The sequence below is a fragment of the Thalassophryne amazonica genome, chromosome 14, assembly GCF_902500255.1.
Source record: "Thalassophryne amazonica chromosome 14, fThaAma1.1, whole genome shotgun sequence".
NCBI lineage: Eukaryota > Metazoa > Chordata > Actinopteri > Batrachoidiformes > Batrachoididae > Thalassophryne > Thalassophryne amazonica.
Genome location: NC_047116.1, coordinates 66,861,040 through 66,876,836, shown reverse-complemented (window position 1 = coordinate 66,876,836; position 15,797 = coordinate 66,861,040). Strand labels below are relative to the sequence as shown.

Genomic DNA, 15,797 nt, shown 5'->3' with positions numbered 1-15,797 from the left:
TTCTATCCCGTAAGTTGTCTGCCGCGGAATGCAATTATAGCATCGGCGACTGGGAACTGCTTGCAGTCAAGGTGGACTTGGAGGAGTGGCAACACTGGCTTGAGGGGGCACAGATACCGTTCATAGTCTATACCGATCATAAGAATTTGGCTTATTTACGTTCCGCTAAGCGACTGAATGCCCGCCAGGCTCGTTGGGCAATATTTTTCAGCCGGTTCAATTTTATTATCACGGGCCGGGTCGAAGAATGGTAAACCAGATGCATTGTCAAGACAGTATGATGACCCCGATACTCCAAAGCCACTTTTCCACTACAAAGCTCCAGCACTACTCGGCTCTACTCGGTTTGGTTCCAAGCGCGAGCTTTTCTACTGCAAATTGTACCTCTTCAACGTGGGCGGGGTCAGCAGAGCAAACTGCAGTGACGTCATTTTATACGCGACACAAACATAAACAATGGCGAACTCTGTATGTTTACTGCTGTGAGTTTTTAAGAGAAAATTGCTGGCGGCGAGAAAAACACGCTTGAGACGTACAGAAGACTTTGGGAATTCATATGAAGATGAAGACGAGAAGGTACAAGCTGCTAGAGATGAAGAGACAAAGCATGACGGTAAGCTAATTGTTAGCTTCCTAAGTAGCTCGTAAATAATAACTGCAGGCTGTCGCTATTAACTATTAAAATTGTGGCTGTCAAAATAAAGCGTTAATTTAGATTAATTACAATACCTATCAGGCCTTCAGCCACACTTTGTTCCATTTTGTTTTGACGTCAGTGACTTGGTCTGTAAATAAAGACGCGTTTCTGAGCAATAAACGTGTTAATGTCCATACTTTTGTTTTTTGTTTTTTTACCAAAGTAACTTGCTTTGATAACTTATTGTTAAATCTCAAATGTGGGAGTTTGTGCATTTACTGACGTTCACGCACAAAATGTTGATTCGGTTTTAATGACCGTTAATTAACGTCGTCACTGAACTCGAACAGGCTTAAAACACATTAAAAACGTTTGTTTTTCATCCGGATTTTAATGTTCAATGGACAAATTTAAAATATGAAATGTAGTAAGATAATTATTAAAGGAGTCATATTGTGCAGAAAGAATCAGCCTCCAAACTCCCACAATTCTGTTTTTATAGCCATTCTTTATAATATATCCTTTTATTGTCATTGTACACATAAATACAATGAAATTTGCCTGTATTTAACCCATCCAAATTACACTTAGACAGTTCTCCCAATTTAAGACCAATTTACAGCTTGTTTAATACCTCCTTGATATGTAACAAAAATAACCCTGATTCTTTTTTACCTGATTATTAAATGCCCCAAACACACACAGATCTGAGTTTTTTAAATGTACCTGCAATTAAATGATTCATTTAGATTAATCACAAACCCTGTAATCACATTATTTTTTTAATAACCTGACAGTACTAATTAAAATATGTATGCTGTGTGTGTGTGTTTCAGATGGTTTTCTCAGTCACCGCTGCAGAGGTTCATGCCACGGAATGGGACACCTTTGTCATCATCATGTTATACACCATTTATGTTTCACTGTGAATTTTGAATAAATTTTTGTACTTTTTGCTAAAATGTCTCCACTTTTGTGTAACATCAGTTTGATTTGTAAAAGTTACCAAGGTTTACTGATTTAAAGGCTAACAGTTTGAAAAGCTGTTTAAGCATAATCCAGTAGTAAAATAAGCTTTACATTTAATGGGGTCATAAATGTAACAGACAGTAAAACAGGTTGTTCAAAATTCCTTGATGTAATGGTGCCTTCACTGAAGTGACTACACCTTTTTGTTTATGTTAAATACCATTTGGTAAAATCTCAGTTTAGACATGATTCTTCCAGCATCTGTGTAAAGATTCAGCCAGGTGTAGTGTGCAGTGTCTTCTGGAGCGGCAAAAACCCAAATTAAAAATTCTTAGAAATGAACCAAAATGTTTTTTACTTTTGACTCAGAATGAAATGACAAATTATGATACAGTCACATGAGTCAATTTGTTTACTGCAACAAAAAAGAGCAAATACACACACAACACAAAAGCAACACAAACTATACATATAAGTTTCATGTGTCTGTAGTCTGGGGTGGGGGCGCAGGTCACATGCCCCGGTCACGCATCACGTGCACAAGGTCACCCAGCATGCCAAGATATGCCTGATTAAATGCAGCTTCCACCACCGTTGCTTCCTCAAGGATCAGTCGGATGTGTCGATCACACTGAACCCAGTTCAGCTTCAGCCTCAAGGTCACTCAAGATGGTGAGATTCTCCTGCTGGAACAGGCTCCCTTTATCTCTTGCCTGGACAATAATGAAGGTAGAAATGGGAAAGAAAGTTTAAAAAACTTAAAAAAAAAAAAAAAATAAAAAAAAAAACCTTCAGTCTTTGTATGATCATTCCCCAGAGTTTCAGTTATCTTGGTCACTTTGCATAAAAATTATGTTCTTTCAAACTTATTCTCCAACAAATCAGATCATTTGGAGCATCATTTTGAAAGAACATGACTTTTATGCAAAGCGATCAAGATAACTGAAACTTTGGGAAGGTCCAGCAAAATTTGCTGGACCTTTGTGGGATTTATGACAATATTTATGGGTTCCTGGTCCTTCGCCAGATTGATGCGCCTAGTGCCTTCTCCCTAGCTCTGTATTGTGTATTCTCGACCTGCTTGCCTCACGTGTGTTACGACTACCTGCCTGTATCCTCGACCATGCCTTCTGCCTTATGTTTCTGATTGTGTTACTCTTGTTGGACTGCTGTACTGTGTACCGGACCTCGTTTACTGTTTCTGTAAACTGCTTTTACTTACAGAGCTTGTTGTCTGAGTCCTGCATTTACGTCTAGCCAAATCCGTCATTCGGACCTGATAGAAAAGGCAACAGGGAGCCCACAGATCTGAATGAACTGAATGTTTTGATGTGAACTTGCGTGTGACCAGGAGAGAGGGGTACATATGAAACCAATACAGGTTAATCTGTCTTGGAGAATGTAATGGGATATGTTACCAAAAGTAGCACTGACATAAAAAGGATTAGTATGGTTAAAAGTCCAAAATCTGCTGCCATCAACGCATCATTAGTGGTCTTAATCAGGGCTGTTTGAGTGCTATGCAGGGGGTGAAAATCAGATTGAAGTTTATCAAATCGATTGTCAGAGATGAGTGGTGGCCTGATCTATAACTGTTGTTTCGGCAGTTGTGAAAGTAAATGATCAGTTGGAACTTATCCAGATTGTTGGGATTTGCACCAGTTCTTTTGAGTACAGATGTAATTGGAGAGAAGGTGGAACAAGACCAGTAATGAGAGGAGTGGATGATGTCAGTAATGACAGACAATTAGTAGACTGATTGTAGGCTTTGACCAGACATGTATAGGACATCTAACTGGCACGTGGGAGATTTGGATTTATGAACAGTTAAGACCACAAGTTTCAATGATAGCTGGAAGATTAAAAATTGAAGAATGGCATGAAGGTGGTTCCAAGGAAACTTGATAAAGTGGAATAGGTGTTATATGGTTCACTGTGTCGAATGCTCTATGCTGAAAGTCCGCGAAAAATTAAACGTTTAATTTTTTACGTCCGTTTCACGGAATCTTTTGCGTTCCTCAGCGTATTGCCACGTAAGACTGCATACGCTCAGCGTAGTCAGTGCACCACATTACCCAACTCTGTGTTGGCCAGATGTGAAAGGGGCTTTTTAGGCAAGCTCACTGAAGAAAAGACAGCACACTGTGCATTTTTTAACTGGTCGTCAGAGTGCCCCTGTGGATTCTCTTGGTGACAACTGGAATGCAATCTCTTATCTAGGTATTAAAGGCACTGCGCTGCGGTGGTTTGAATCATATTTGTCTAATAGATTACAATTTGTTCATGTAAATGGGGAATCTTCTTCACAGACTAAAGTTAATTATGGAGTTCCACAAGGTTCTGTGCTAGGACCAATTTTATTCACTTTATATATGCTTCCCTTAGGCAGTATTATTAGACGGTATTGCTTAAATTTTCATTGTTACGCAGATGATACCCAGCTTTATCTATCCATGAAGCCAGAGGACACACACCAATTAGCTAAACTGCAGGATTGTCTTACAGACATAAAGACATGGATGACCTCTAATTTCCTGCTTTTAAACTCAGATAAAACTGAAGTTATTGTACTTGGCCCCACAAGTCTTAGAAACATGGTGTCTAACCAGATCCTTACTCTGGATGGCATTACCCTGACCTCTAGTAATACTGTGATAAATCTTGGAGACATTTTTGATCAGGATATGTCATTCAAAGCGCATATTAAACAAATATGTAGGACTGCTTTTTTGCATTTACGCAATATCTCTAAAATCAGAAAGGTCTTGTCTCAGAGTGATGCTGAAAAACTAATTCATGCATTTATTTCCTCTAGGCTGGACTATTGTAATTCATTATTATCAGGTTGTCCTAAAAGTTCCCTAAAAAGCCTTCAGTTAATTCAAATGCTGCAGCTAGAGTACTGACGGGGACTAGAAGGAGAGAGCATATCTCACCTATATTGGCCTCTCTTCATTGGCTTCCTGTTAATTCTAGAATAGAATTTAAAATTCTTCTTCTTACTTATAAGGTTTTGAATAATCAGGTCCCATCTTATCTTAGGGACCTCGTAGTACCATATCACCCCAATAGAGCGCTTCGCTCTCAGACTGCAGGCTTACTTGTAGTTCCTAGGGTTTGTAAGAGTAGAATGGGAGGCAGAGCCTTCAGCTTTCAGGCTCCTCTCCTGTGGAACCAGCTCCCAATTCAGATCAGGGAGACAGACACCCTCTCTACTTTTAAGATTAGGCTTAAAACTTTCCTTTTTGCTAAGCTTATAGTTAGGGCTGGATCAGGTGACCCTGAACCATCCCTTAGTTATGCTGCTATAGACGTAGACTGCTGGGGGGTTCCCATGATGCACTGTTTCTTTCTCTTTTTGCTCTGTATGCACCACTCTGCATTTAATCATTAGTGATCGATCTCTGCTCCCCTCCACAGCATGTCTTTTTCCTGGTTCTCTCCCTCAGCCCCAACCAGTCCCAGCAGAAGACTGCCCCTCCCTGAGCCTGGTTCTGCTGGAGGTTTCTTCCTGTTAAAAGGGAGTTTTTCCTTCCCACTGTAGCCAAGTGCTTGCTCACAGGGGGTCGTTTTGACCGTTGGGGTTTTACATAATTATTGTATGGCCTTGCCTTACAATATAAAGCGCCTTGGGGCAACTGTTTGTTGTGATTTGGCGCTATATAAAAAAAATTGATTGAAATTGATTATCTGCTGAACCATTAGTGGAATCTGTCTTTACTCCAGGTTACCTCAGTTATGGTAAAGAGGGTGGGTTAAACTATCCCCTATCCCTAATGTTTCACCCCCTGCTCCCCCCAATTGCTCATCTCATAATCCAGAAGAATGTGATAACTAATTCCACCAAAACGTTTTTCTTTTTTCTAATAAGAATGAATGATGAATTTGACAAAACATGCTTTAAAAGTAATCACTGTCTATTCAAGTGTCTTGTGTTTTGTTTTGTTTTTTTATTATTATACCAAATATACTGGTAGCATGTCAATAAGTTCTTCATTTGCACTGAAAATTAGACATCTTCTTCCGAACTGAAATGATGTTTTTTCTTTTTTTTAGTCCAGTGAGACATCGGCATCATTTTGATCAGTTAATGCTTAACCGAGACTTGTTTGTCATACATCGCACTGACAGAGTGAGGAACGGCGGGATTTTTGACCCAACATTGTCCTTTGATTTACACATTAGAGATATTATAAGGACTGCTTTTTTCCCCAACTACAAAACATAGCGAAGAATTGTCCCATCCTGTCTATGGCTGATGCTGAAACCCTGATTCATGCATTTGTTTCTTCACGTTTGAACTACTGCAATCCTCTATTTTCTGGTTTACCACAGTCCAGCATTAGGGGTCTCCGATAGGTTCCAAATGCTGCTGCCAGACTCTTGACAGGAAGTAGAAAGTTCGATGACATTACACCCATTTTGGCATCTCTTCACTGGCTTCCTGTCTCTGTGAGGTCAGATTTTAAGGTTCTGCTATTAACCTATAAAATTATTCACGGGCCAGCACCTCCCTATTCAGCTGACCTAATCAAACCCTATGTACCAACCTGGGCTCTGCATTCTCAGGCCACAGGACTACTTTGTGTCCCTGGGTTGAATAACAAGTCTGCGGGTCAAAGAGCTTTCTCTTATTGTGCACCTGTTTTGTGGAATGATCTCCCTGCGTCAGTAAAACAGCTTCTGTAGAGACTTTCAAGTCAAGACTTAAAGACGCATCTATTCTCCCTCTTGTATGGCTAATATACTGGCATAGTATGGTAACTTACTATCCCTTTAAAGTAATTTTATTTGCAATGAATCAGGTCTCGGCCTCAGCTTTATCTAAATTCTGGGTCTGTGAGTGACGCTTATGGCAAGCGGCCGGTGATCACCTTGTAATTTCTGTTTTCCTGTTGACTTATTGCTGATGAATTATACCTTAGGTGTAGTTTGTTTCCAGGCTGACTGATTCTGCTCTTCTTGTTTCTCTTTCCGAGGTACGGTTGACGTCACATAGGATTGCAGGATTGACGGTTCCAAACTGCAAGGGGCCAGACTGATTGTGCATGATGGGCCTGAAGCTGGTGCAGCATGCTGCAGTCTGCATTTGAAAGGGACACTGTCGAAGGACCAGGACTACTGACAGTGTGAGGAATGCCGGATGACCCCTGCTTGTTGTACTAACACCTGCGTGGACTTTTCTTCTTTATATGCGCTCGCTGCATCCACAGAGGCTCCCGGAGAAAGTTTGTATTCCATCGGACTGGGTCGTCTGTGCCGGTTATCTGGTCAGCTGAGCGCATCGGCACTTGGCGCCCACGTCATCAGAGCGCTGCAGCTTCTGGGACTTGTAGTCCTGATGTGACGACAGTGGTTTCTGACACTCTCCGGGCGCTGGATTGAAAATGTGGAGTGGATTTTAAGCTACTCAGGCCTATTCAAAGATGTCAGTCTGTCAAACCGACAGAAGTCTTCAGTTTGGGTCTCATTAACATCAGATCACTGTCCTCAAAATCCCTGTTGATCAATGATCTAATTATGGATCATCACTTGGACATGATTGGGTTATGTGCAACCTGGCTCAAACCCACAGCTGTTCTTCCTTTGAATGAGGCCTGCCCACCAGGGTACACATTTGGTCACATGTCTCGTGGTACAAAGCAAGACGGGGGTGTTGCTTTTATTTATAAATCCAGGTTTACCTTCTTGACTGTTGGGGGTCATAAATATAATTCGTTTGAGCATATGACTGTCCGCTCTGCTCATGATGTTACATATTGTCAGGGTCAGAAGTATGGAAATCAGTCATGTTATTTTGTCACTGTTTATAGGCCTCCTGGCCCATACTCTGAATTCTTAGATGAATTTGGTGCATTCATCTCTAGCCTGTCAGCTAGTGCAGACAACATTTTGATTATTGGTGACTTTAACATTCATATAAATAAGCCCACTGATCCCCTTTGCAAGTCATTTATGGAACTTGTGGATGTGTTGGGATTCCAGCAGTGCATTCAGGATTCAACACACATTAGTGGAAATACCCTTGATTTGGTTCTCACACATGGCCTTGCTGTCACGAACATTGACATTTTGCCTCTTGCCTCGGTGGTCTCTGACCACTCATTTATTAGGTGTGCATGTGTTATGTTGCCGCGTTTAGTGGGCCGAAAGCCTTGTCTCTCTCTGCGGCGACACATTAATCCCTCAACTATGACTGAACTTGAAGCCAGACTGCCTGAAATTTTGGCTCCAGGGTTGGAGAATATTCAATCAGTGGATAGTCTTGCAGATGGCTTGAATTCAGTGCTCAAGGCTACACTGGATAAGGTTGCGCCTCCTCTTTTAAGGCCACGCCTTCCCAAGGAACAGTCGCCTTGGTTCAGTGGTTACTTGCGTGACCTTAGGCAGAAGGCTCCAGGTTTGGAATGGAAATGGCGTAGTTCTAAATTAGAGGTGTTCCACCTTGTATGGCGTGATTCTGTCTTAGATTATAAGCAGGCACTACTGGCTACAAAGCGTTCCTATTATTCTGATTTGATCAATAAAAACAAGCATAACTCAAAGTTTTTGTTTGAAACTGTAGCATTTCTCATTCATGGACAGCCACCTGTTATTCACTTTCCCTTTTCAGCACAGGACTTCTTGGACTATTTCGAGAAGAAAATTGAGGATATTAGGTTGAGCATATCTCAGCAGGCTTTGGTCCAACCACTGCATACTGCTATGGAGGTGGATGCGGCCACTGCGGTGTTACCCATATTTACAGATTTTGATGGTATCTTGCTAGGCACGCTGATGAAGCTCATGACGTCTACTAAAAGCACAACCTGTTTACTTGATCCTATACCAACAAAACTGTTTAAGGACCTGTGGCACATTCTTGGACCAACTGTGCTGGAAATGATAACTCTCTCATTAACTTCTGGATCTGTTCCTAAATGTTTCAAGTCTGCAGTGATTAAACCATTACTTAAGAAATCCAATCTCGACCCTAGTGTATTGAAGAATTATAGACCGATATCAAATCTATTATTTTGTTCTACAATCTTGGAAAAAGTGGTTTTGCGACAGCTCGTGGACTACCTCACTGAGAATAATCTTTTTGAGCCACTGCAGTCTGCTTTTAGAAAATATCACTCCACAGAGACAGCACTTCGAGCAATGGACTCAGATACCACTACAGTCTTGGTGCTGCTGGATCTTAGTGTTGTGTTTGATACTGTGGATCATCATATTTTACTCAATAGGCTGGAGAATCACTTTGGGATTACTGGAATTGCTCTTGCATGGTTGACGTCATACCTGTCCAGTCGTTCTTACTGTGTATTGTGTAATGGCACCTCCTCTGATTGTAGGGACATGAAGTTTGGGGTTCCGCAGGGATCCGTTTTAGGCCCCCTGCTTTTTTCCCTTTATGTAGCACCCCTTGGGATTATACTGCGGCGCTTTGGGATTCCCTTTCATTGCAATGCTGATGACACTCAATTGTACATGCCAGTAACTGCAGGTAATGTCATTCAATCTTTGGAAGATTGCCTTGCATCAGTAAGAAGTTGGATGTCTAGTAACTTCCTACTTTTAAATTCTGATAAGACTGAAGTTATGGTTCTTGGTCCAGCGAGGTATCCGCATCAATTTGATCAGCTAGCCCTTAGCTTAGGTTCGTGTGTTATACGTCATACGGATAAAGTGAGGAACCTTGGAGTAATTTTTGATCCTACGTTGTCCTTTGATCTCCACATTAAAGACATTACGAGGACGGCTTTCTTCCATTTGCGAAATATAGCGAAGATTCGTCCCATCCTGTCTATGACTGATGCTGAGACTTTGATTCATGCATTTGTCTCTTCTAGATTGGACTATTGTAATGCTCTATTTTCTGGCTTACCGCAGTCCAGGATTAGGGGTCTTCAGCTGGTTCAAAATGCTGCTGCCAGACTTTTGACACAAAGCAAAAAGTTTGACCACATTATACCCGTTTTGGCGTCCCTGCATTAGTTTATAAATTTGTTCATGGACTTGCACCTCCCTATCTGGCTGACCTGGTAAGCCCCTATGTACCAGCTCGGGCCCTGCGTTCTCAGGGTGCAGGACTTCTGTGTGTTCCCAGGGTGAATAAAAAGTCTGCCGGTCACAGAGCTTTCTCCTACCGTGCCCCAGCTCTGTGGAACGATCTCCCGGCACACATTCGGCAATCGGATACTGTGGAGACTTTTAAGTCACGTTTAAAGACTCATTTGTTTTCCCTGTTTTATCATTAGTGTTATGATGTGTTTTATGGTTGTCTTTCTTTTATGGTCGTCTTTTTATTGTGTTTTAAATTTTTTATTGTTTTTTTTTATGTTGTGTGAAGCGCCTTGAGACAATTTCATCGTGAATTGGCGCTATATAAATTAATAAATTTGATTTGATATGATTGTTATTTGATTTCCTGTGTTCTCTTTCTTCAGCTTTGTAAAACTGTGCTTGTAAAACCTTGTAATTATTAGAATGGCCAAAGCAGTGGGTCACCCCTTTGAGTCTGGTCTGCTTGAGGTTTCTTCCTCAGTATCATCAGAGCAGACCTGTCAGGTCTTATGCATTTCACCACTATGACTTGCAAGACTTGCAAGACAAAATTTGGGGGAAAATAACTCCTTGAGCATATTTTAACTTAAGCTCCTTAAGCACCGTATCCCTCAAGCCCCTTTCACACCAGCACAAATGTAGAGTAGTGTTTTGTTGCGCTTAGAGTATGCCTGAAATGCACGCATACTCTGCGTTTTTCCTGTGTATCAAGAGAGAGAGGGGGAGAGGGAGAGAGAGAGAGCACGCACACGCGCTGTATCTGTCTGCTCTCTTTTTTTTCAAGACCTATTGTTTGTGTTCTCTGGATTTATAAAGAAATCCGTTTTATGAATGGAGAGAATGTAACCATGTTTTCTGATGTGCATTTTAATGAATGGATCCCTGCCGGCTCATGCACACATGCCGGGCTGTGTGGATACTTTATCACAGACTCCTGCACATTGGATCATACGCACTGCGTGCTGCATGGACCAAACCTGTTCACACGCAAATCTGAAACCTTTTCACACTTGAAGTCACACTTATATAAACTGCTGCCTGGTTTGCACAAACCGAGGCGCAGTTTGCTCTGAAGGGCCTGTCACAGTGGCGTATTCGTAGAGCTGCTCATTACAGCGTATCATCTACGCTGTAATGAGCAGCTCTCCGCCCACTTCACGAGGAGTTTTTTTCTCAATACGCAGCAGTATGTTGAGGGCTACGCGCGTAGGACGGAATTTAACCTGTTTAATTTTCTTCGGTGTACAGCACAGCATGGAGCCTACACGCAAGTACACGCAGTGCCATGCTACTGTCCGCTTTGGTGAGCCCGCCCACGCTTCAGCACGGTAATGTGCGCCAATTCACATCTCCCTGTTGTTCTTCTGGAGCTATAAATACTGCAAGATCGTTGCTTCACTTTATCATACAGGACTCATTATATGAGGACTGTTTCACTGTTTTGCATCGTTTCATAAAAGCGCTCTCTCTCCTCTATCAGACTCATTAAAATAAAATAAAAGCTCTCTCTCTCTCTCTGTCTCTGTCTGTGTGTGTCTAATCAGAGCTGTGACTGTTTAAAATAAACACACACTCGCTGCATGTCGGTGCGCTCATCAAACGCCCTGATCGATCAGTCTGATCAAAGCTGAAAAGAGCTGTGACTCTTTAAAATAAACCCGCACTCGCTGCATGTTGGTGCGCTCATCAAACTCCCTGATCGATCAGTCTGATCAAAGCTGGAAAGAGCTGTGACTCTAAAATAAACTCGCACTTGCTGCATAAAATAATAATAATAATAATAATGTTAAATGACTGTTTTTGAGCCGCACCACACCCTGCAGTAGAGAACAGAGCGCACTTCCACAGAGGCAGAAAATAGCACTGAAACTGGTGCGGCATGGCACACACGACTGTGTGCACACATTAAAACGTGAACACACGCAGCTGCAAGTATGAACAAACACTGTTAAAGGCTGAGTACGCGCGTATTTTGGGCATATTTAAATGAAACAACGCTGCAATGAGCAGCTCTACGAATATGCCACTGTGACAGACCCTCAAGAGATCACCATGTTTTTTTTTTAAACTTTATTTTTTGATTGTTTAAACATTTTTGTTACATATATAACAAATAAAAATAAAACAAAAAAGGCGAGCAGACCATAAAAAAGGAAAAACAGGGCTGAGCATCAATACTAGACTTTACAAATATATGTTGATAGCTTGTAAGTCAAGATACAGTACGTCACCCCTTTAAAGATTCACTGTTTTGATATAGCCAACCCATTTCTCCCAATATCTGTTACATTTGTCAACAGACAGCCTCAGTGAGAAAGTCATCCTGTCCATGTCATAAATTTCATTAATTACTTTAATCAAGTCAGAAAGTGAAGGTGCATCCTGACACAGCCATTTTCTGGTGATAGCTTTCTTTGCTCCAACCAACAGTATTGACAGAAGATATTTTTGTGATTTTGGCACTCCACAAGAAATGTGTCCTAAATATGTTTCAGTAAACCCATATGACAGAATTGATCAAATGATGCTTTGGATTGCTGTTATCACTGTTGACCAGTAGGGTGCGATCTTTGCACAGTCCTAAAATATATGAAAATGTACTGCTTTAATGTGTCCACAATCTCTCCAACAATGAGCCTTATCAGGGTCATTGCACTGTTTACTCTTAACATAAGGTGTAACAAAAAAACGTATGACAGTCTTCCATGCAAATTCTCTCCAAAGACCAGAGCTGGAAGTAATCATGACAGTTTTGCATATATCAAGCCATTCATTCTCCGATATTGTAATATTAGCCTCTTTTTCCCATGCTTCTTTAATGTACATGGTAGAGATATTCTTAAATACTTGTAAACATTTGTACACTATTGTTATTTGTTTCTTCGGTGCATTACCTTTACAAGCCTCAAGAAAATACTTCACCAAATCCTCTTCTTCATGTTTAATTTTTCTATCAAAATAGTGTCTTAGTTGAAAATATCTAAAAAGGTCATGTGTGTTCAAATTATATTTGTCTGAAAGCTCCAAAAAACGTTTCAGTATACCTTTTGTTGATATAACCCAATAACCAGTAATACGTTTTTGAGACCACTGTTGAAATCTGTTATCAGGTTTTGCTGGTAAAAATTCAGAATCGTAAACTGGCCAACGTAATATTTTGGCCTTTGATTCAACATTCTTGTTTTTAAGTATTTTATTCCACACATTTATTGGTGATTTTATCCAAGAGGGCAATAAACGAGATTCTGAATGTATTTTCAATAGTGGTTTATCACCAACCATAGATTGTAATGGTATGTCAAAGTAAGACTGGTCTATCTCTTTCCATTTAGCCCCACAACTGGGGTCACACCAATTTATCAGTACTCGTAACTGAGCTGCTTTGTAGTAACTTTCCAAACATGGTAAAGCTAATCTTTCAGTTTCCCCGCGCGATCGTTGATCGTTGGAAGAAGGATGACCAGTATTCAGTCTATTTTTCAGTTGACCTTGCCTTTATTACAGAGAATGAGCCAAAGTAAATAACACTCAGAGAGTCTCTGGGTTCATGCTTACTTTGTCCCAGCAATCAGAGTCTGGGTGCTGTCAGGCGCTCTGAGCAGAACACCTGTCTTCCTCACCCTGAACCCATAAATACAGTGAGGAAAATAAGTATTTGAACACCCTGCGATTTTGCAAGTTCTCCCACTTAGAAATCATGCAGGGGTGTGTAATTTTTCTTAGGTGCATGTCCACTGTGAGAGATATAATCTAAAAAAAAAATCCGGAAATCACAATGTATGATTTTTTAAATAATTTATTTGTATGTTACTGCTGCAAATAAGTATTTGAACACCTGTGAAAATCAATGTTAATATTTGGTACAGTAACCTTTGTTTGCAATTACAGAGGTCAAACGTTTCCTGTACTTTTTCACCAGGTTTGCACACACTGCAGCAGGGATTTTGGTCCACTCCTCCATACAGATCTTCTCTAGATCTTTCAGGTTTGGAGTTTCAGCTCCCTCCAAAGATTTTCTATTGAGTTCAGGTCTGGAGACTGGCCAGGCCACTCCAGGACCTTGAAATGCTTCTTGCGGAGCCCCTCCTTAGTTGCCCTGGCTTTGTGTTTGGGGTCATTGTCATGAACCATCTTCAATGCTCTTACTGATGGAAGGAGGTTGTTTGCCAAAATCTTGCAATACATGACCCCATCCATCCTCCCTTCAATACGGTGCAGTCGTCCTGGCCTCTTTGCAGAAGAGCACCCCCAGAGTATGATGTTTCCACCCCCATGCTTCACGGGTGGGATGGTTTTCTTGGGGTTGTTCTCATCCTCTAAACATGGTAAGTGGAGTTGATTCCAAAAAGCTCTGTTCTGGTCTCATCTGACCACATGCCCTTCCCCCATGCCTCCTCTGGATCATCCAGATGGTCATTGGTGAACTTCAAACGAGCCTGGACATGTGCTGGCTTGAGCAGGGGGACTGTGCTGCCCTGCAGGATTTTAAACCATGACAGCATCATGTGTTACTAATGTAATCTTTGTGACTGTGGTCCCAGCTTTCTTCAGGTCATTGACTAGGTCCTCCTGTGTAGTTCTAAGCTTTCTCAGAATCATCCTTACCCCACAAAGTGAGATCTTGCATGGAATCCCAGACTGAGGGAGATTGACAGTCATCTTGTGTTTCTTCCACTTTCTAATAAATAATCATAACAGTTGTTGTCTTCTACCAAGCTGCTTGCCTGTTGTCCTGTAGTCCATCCCAGCCTTGTGCATGTCTACAGTTTTGCCCCTGGTGTCCTTAGACAGCTCTTTGGTCTTGGCTATGGTGGACAGGTTGGAGTGTGATTGATTGAGTGTGTGAACAGGTCTTTTATACAGGTAACAAGTTCAAACAGGTGCAATTAATACAGGTAAAGAGTGCAGAATAAGAGGGCTTCTTAAAGAAAAATTAACAGGTCTGTGAGAGCCAGAATTCTTGCTGGTTGGTAGGTGTTCAAATACTTATTTGCAGCAGTAACATACAAATAAATTAATAAAAAAAATCATACATTGTGATTTCCGGATTTTTTTTTTTTTTTAGATTATGTCTCTCACAGTGGACATGCACCTAAGATGAAAATTTCAGACCCCTCCATGATTTCTAAGTGGGAGAACTTGCAAAATCGCAGGGTGTTCAAATATTTATTTTCCTCACTGTACTTCCCTGAGTTTCTGTTCTAGACATTGCATCACTATGCTAAGATGTTGTATTTTTTCTTGATTGGTCCACGTCTCGTCCTGCGCACAGTGCAGTCTTCCATCACTCGCTGATTGCATCCCTCCTTTACCTAATAAGGACTTGATCATGCACTCATCACGCAGTTCTCAGCTGCTCCCCCCAGACAATCACGCATCCATGCATCAGTCAGCTCACATTCACACATGTTGTCATACATTCCACTGTGAGCACATCTTGCATTTTACCTGAGATTCCCATAGCCTTGTACACAATGTCAACATACCTTATCCTCTTTCTAGGCCACGAATGAGTCACACAGTTTTCAGTTATCAACCATACAGAAAAACAGGTCACACAGGTGGTAAATTCAGCAGAACACATTCAAACATCAGAATCAGAAGAAGTTTATTGCCGTTGCCAATGAACAGGATTCACAGACTAGGAATTTGCTTTGATATAATGGTGCAACATTAAGGAGAGAGCAATATAAAATGCTAAGATAAAATATAAAATATGTGCCAAAATAAGATAAAATATAAGATAAAATATGAAATATGAAAGGCTGTGTGCAACAGAAGAACAGAAAAACAGTGCATTGGGAGGAGTGCAATTAAAAACCAAAGTACATTGTCTAAAGTGACGCATGATAAAATGATAAAGTGACAGAGTTAAGGTTAAGGTGACTGAGTTATGAGGTGTTCATGAGTCTAACGGCAGAGGGGAAGAAACTTCTTATGGCGGGAGGTTCTGGTCCGGATGGACGGTAACCTCCTGCCCGAGGGGAGTGGTTTGAATAGACTGTGTGCAGGGTGAGAAGGGTCGGCTGTGATCCGACCTGCTCAGCCCAGAGTCCTGGAGATATGCAGGTCATGGACAGATGGAAGGCTACAGCCGATCACCTTCTCACCTGTGGCTTTCCTGAAGTTCACGATCATCTCC

At 41.3% G+C, this 15,797-nt stretch overlaps 1 protein-coding gene across 3 annotated transcripts in view; it reads left to right on the top strand.

The window, feature by feature from the left end:
• Positions 1-15,797, top strand: part of raph1a (Ras association (RalGDS/AF-6) and pleckstrin homology domains 1a) — a 356,622-nt gene that overhangs the window by 128,626 nt on the left and 212,199 nt on the right. The window lies entirely within an intron of this gene.